Below are 5,444 nucleotides of genomic sequence, written 5' to 3' on the forward strand. Positions count from 1 at the left end.
ATATACTGTACTTCAAGTATTTTCTTCCTCGAAAATGAGAAAAAAGTATTTTCTTCCTAAAAGTTTACTCAACCTCAGCCAATCGTCACCATTTATCAGTTGTCTCGTGCACTGCCCACTAACCAAGAAAGAACAGTAAAAAAAAAGCTTTGCCCCTCGGCTCAGAGATCTAGTTGGTCTGATGAAAAAAAACAGCTTCAATTATAGCGCGCCGCATTTTTTGGCAGTAATGGTAACGGCGTTATTAAAATGGGAAGAGTAATCAATTAGATTACTCATTACTGAAAAAAGTAACGCTGTTAGTAACACCGTTATTTATAACGCCGTTATTACCATCACTGTTGGCTTATGACAAAAGCAGTTTTAGGATCAAATTTCACAATTCTTTCATCAAGTTATGCGTTTTCTCATTGAGGAAAAACAGTAAATATTGTGAATCTGTACAGTAATGTTGAGATGATATTTGATTAGTGGGTTAGCAGATCTTATTAATATCACCTTCTTCCCTCATGATTGTCATTTTTTATCATAATTTCAAATTTTCAACTAATAATTTCACTTTTTTTATTACGCTTGTTTTCATTAACTGTTATTTATTTATTTATTGACAGGAAGAGGTGTGTTTGCATTAGAGCCAATTCGTAAAGGCTCACAAATCAAAATAAGCTTTAATCATATTAATTTCCTTTGTTTCAGTTTTTGGTCAGTTTTAGGTCATTTTTAGGTCAGTTTTAGTGTTTTTTGGTCAATTGTGGTCAGATTTTGTGTCTCCCACAATCTTGCTCAAAGAGGTTTGTCAGTACACTGTGTCAGAGTAGATTCAAACACAGGGAGTGCTTTAACCCATTTGTACTGGCTGCTGCGCGGCGCAACATTGTATCAACTAGATACAATGTTGCGCGTTTTTTGTGTTTGCATGATCATGGTGTTTGAGGCCAGTGTTTGGCGTATGAGGACAACAGTGAAACAGTGTGAACCCATTCTTTATTATGAAGACTTCTGTGTTTTTGTGTGTGGCCCAGTGATGGTTTATAAGGACAGAGTTAGGCATACAAGGTCATACAGTAAAATACAGTATGTCACATCAAAGTTTTGCATGACTTTAAATATTGGCTTTTGACAAAAGCAGTTTTAGGATCAAATTTCACAATGTTTTCATCAAGTAATGCCTTTTCTCATTGAGGAAAAACAGTAAATATTGTGAATCTGTACAGTAATGTTGAGATGATATTTGATGAGTGAGTTTAGCCGATCTTATAAATATCACCTTCTTTCCTCATGATTGTCATTTTCTATCATGTCTAATTTTCTGTTTTCATTAACTGTTATTTATTTATTGATAGGAAGAGGTGTGTTTGCATTGGAGCCAATTCGTAAGGGCTCATTCATTTTGGAATACAGAGGAGTTTTGAAGAAAACTGAGAAGACTGCAGCATGGAATGAGTATGCATACATCTTCAAACACAAAGGAGCGTAATATTGGTGAGTAAGCTGAATTGCAGGATGTTATTCTTGATCAAAAGCCAAAGCACAAGTGACCCGTGTTTCCACTATGCACTGAAAAAAGGGAAATATTGGGTCTTTGAATTTACGAAAGTGTAGTTAGTAAAAGTAACACAATTTATTTAGATTCTGTTTGTGAACATGATTTAATCAAGTAGACCCAAGTTGTTTATAGAGGTTGTTGAACTAACTAGTTTCTTACAAGTTGGATGAATTTAATCAAATTAAAAAAACGAACTCATTGTAATCGAGTTTGGTCTCTGCTGGAAATTAAGGTGTCATTAATCCCTCCAGAACAGTAGGGGGCGCTTCATTCATGATGTGGGGCGCTTAGTACCGGTAGTTGTGTCAAAAAAAGAAGAGCCCTCCGAAGGAAAGAGCGCGAACAACATTTAACGGAAAGTCTACATGCTGCAAGAGGTCAAGGCCCAATATCTTTAAAAGTAAGTTCTTCAAATTTATATAGTTCCTGTAAGCTTACTTGGGCGACAGTCCACTTGAGTGCTGTTTTCAAACAGTATGGTGATATAACAATTAGCACTAAAAGAGCCTGTTAACTCTGTGTATTTTTAGCCTCTTTGCATTAGCCTACATGTTAAGCTCACACACGGTAGTTCATTTAACGTTAAGGTAGGACTGTAGACGGTAACGTTAATCGTCACTGTGTTTTTCTCTACTAGACTAGATTTCTACTCCAGACTGTGACTATTGCTACGAAATAACTACGAAATATTTAAGTTATAATGAACTTATATGTGTGCGAGCGTGTGTGCGCGCGCGTGCGTGCGTGTGTACGCGGTTAAATGCTGTTGTGGCTGTGAATGTGTGTTGCTCCAGACACAATAGCATAGGCCTACATTAAAAATCGAGCTCAACGTGTCAGTTCACAATTCCCTCTCCTTCAGAGCTCATGTTTCATGTTCTAATGTTCATTTGTCATAGGGCTGCAGGATATATCGGCATTTCCAAGGGGATACAAGATTTGACAATATCGTTTATATCGATATATGCGTTAAAATGGTCCGTTTCCGCCTCAAGTGTCTGCGTTTGCCTTGGAGACTGCGCGAGCGCGACCCCTCCCCCTCCCACTCCGTCTTTCCGAACGTGCCCTGTGCAAAGACGCTTCATTCCCGCCCCCGCCGAACCCTCACAAACACATCAAGCATGGAGGATACTGGTAAAGAAAACGAGATGGCGGCGTGAGATGAAATTGTTTCAAAGAGGAGAAACAACGGCTCCCATAATATGGAAATGGTTCGGGTTTAAAAAAAACAGATGAGCTGCAGGTAATCTGTAGAGAGTGTAGCAAAACCGTTGCGGCTAAAAGTGGAAACACGGCAAATCTGTTCCACGATTTACAGCAGCGGCACAAAGTGCAGTATGAGGAATGCTAAAACTCCGTGGCTGTGCTGCTGCATCACCGGCCGCGACAGCTTCTTCTGCCCCGAAACCAGGGCCGGGGCTCGGCATACGCGACCTAGGCGTCGCCTAGAGCGGCAAATGTGTGGTGGCGCCCTTAATTAATTTTAATATACGAAACGAGCGAAGTTAAACCAAACATGTTCCCAAATGGAACGGAGAAGGGAGGGGGCGGGGTATTAAAGTTATGGCGCACTGAAACCCTCACCGTAGTACGCAGGACAATGCGACAAAGCCATCTAACCCACTCTATAGAAAATATCGAGATATATATCGTATATCGCCATTCAGCCAAAAAATATCGGGATATCATATTTTGCCCATATCGTGCAGCCCTAAAACGCACGTCTGAAATAAATGAAATAGAGCCATAAATATGTATGTGCAATAAACAATCCTGTCATTAAAAACACTGCAGTAATATTCTCTCTCCTAGAAATCTTGTTTTTTTAATCTTGCTATTTAATGTTTCCAGAAAGTGTAATTAAAAATAATGTCTGCATCTAGCACATTTGCTTAGTGATTTTGTTGTACTACTAATTTGTAATTGTTTTGATTGATTTAATTGTGTGTGTGTTTTGACTGATGCTAAATATTTTCTTTCACAGGTTCACTGTCCTATTTGCATATCATACAATCAAAAGGCTCTGTAATGGTAGGTACTCGCACATGAATTTAAGCCCTAAATTTGCATCTTCATTTACCTGTACAGGTAAATGAAGATGTGTTGTGTTTAAAGACCTATGAATTTATTTGGACATTTTTCTATCTTGTTTTGAATTTTGGTAGTGAGCCTTTTTTTTCTGACTTGACTTGATGATCTTGATGTATGTTGCAGGATTAGGTCCAGGGAATGTGGAGTTGTAAGGGGTGTACAGAAACCGTATCAAGTAGGTCCAAGCTTTTACATCACTACAAGTTAAAGCATTCACATTTTGGACGTAGTTCTCGTTATCCATGTACATACCAGCACTGTCCATGCACATTTAAGACGTGGAATGCCCTTATTGTCCACCAAAGTAAAATCCACTCTACAGGTGCTCCTCACAAAAAAGAGGCTATATTCAGTTGTCACATTTGTAGTTGTAATGATTTAACATCAGAGAAGGATTATTTTTCTCATATAAATGCACATCTCAAACGAAACGAGACTGTCATTTGTATGTTTTTAGGCTGTGACTTTAAGACAAACATTTATTGTACTTTTAAATCACACAAAAACCGAAAACACTCCAATCACACATTGGTTGATTTTAAACCAGAAGTAGTTATAACTACAGGGATCTCATCTGTGGATGAATTGGAAGCAAATAGTGAGGAATGTGTTGATGTTGAGCAGTCAGATACTGCCATTCCTTCAAACACTCATACTGAAGACTTGCAGAAGGTCATTGAGCATAGATTTGCAGCTGCTTTGCTAAAGTTAGAGCATTTGGTCCATGTGCCGACTTCAGCTGTAGATGAATTTCTTGGGGAACTCGATCATTTGATCTGTTCTGCCCCTGTGCCATTATCTTGTGACACGGTGCGTGACATCTTTCATCAGAAAAACCTCTCTGTTGATGAACTTATAATTAGAGAAACTGTTGATGCAATTTGTTCTGGTAATCCAGTGCAAAGGTCTATACAAAAAGGTGGCTCTCTAAGTACATCCTATCTGCGAAAGCAGTATTACAAGGATAACTTTGGGGTTATAGAGCCAGTTGAATATATTCTTGATGCCAAAAACAAACGCAGTTTCCAATATGTTCCAATATTGAAGTCCTTACAGCAGCTGTTAAGTAGAGGGGATATAATTACACAAGTTGTTGAGAGTCATCAAAGACAAGAAGGCACATATTCAGGTGTGACACATCGGTACAGGTCCGCAAGGGACGGTTCTCTATTTAAGGAAAATTGTTTCTTTGCTGGAGAAAAGCCAAGGATCATCCTAAATTTTTATGTTGATGACTTTGAAACGTGTAACCCACTTGGCACCTCACGAAGGAAACATAAGCTTTGCGCTGTTTATTGGGTATTGGCTAACTTGCCTCCGGGGTCTCATTCTGCTTTGTCGTCTATCTACTTGTCAGTATTATGCAAAACCGATGATGTGAACACCTATGGTTACGATAAAATCTTTCAACCTCTTCTGCAGGATCTAAAAACTCCTGAGGAGCTCGGCGTTTATGCCCCACTGTTAGGTGAGTCACTTAAAGGTACAGTATTCAGCGTAGTCGCTGATAACCTGGGAGCTCACAGTGTTGCAGGATTTTTGCAGAGTTTTTCAGGGGAATATTATTGCAGATTTTGCACAGGAACCAGCAGTGATATTCAAGTACATTCAGTTGATTCTGGTGCTTTTAGTCTGAGAACCAAGGAGCTCCATCAGACCCATCTCAGACAAGTCAAAGATAGTACAAGTACAAGTTGTTTCAGAGTGAAAAGGGAATGTGTCTTCACACAAAATCTGTCTCATTTTAACGTCATCTTTGGTTATCCTCCTGATCTTGCCCACGATGTGTTTGAGGGTATAATCCCAG

General features: G+C 39.0%; 1 long non-coding RNA gene across 1 annotated transcript; it reads left to right on the plus strand.

The window, feature by feature from the left end:
* The first annotated feature begins 1,820 nt into the window (after positions 1-1,820).
* On the plus strand, positions 1,821-3,788 carry LOC307087493. The gene is made up of 3 exons (XR_013812500.1): positions 1,821-1,946; positions 3,531-3,577; positions 3,761-3,788. It is a non-coding gene; the product is annotated as an uncharacterized lncRNA (long non-coding RNA).
* Positions 3,789-5,444: the final 1,656 nt, after the last annotated feature.

Source organism: Pollachius pollachius, assembly GCF_949987615.1.
Source record: "Pollachius pollachius genome assembly, chromosome: 15".
Lineage (NCBI taxonomy): Eukaryota > Metazoa > Chordata > Actinopteri > Gadiformes > Gadidae > Pollachius > Pollachius pollachius.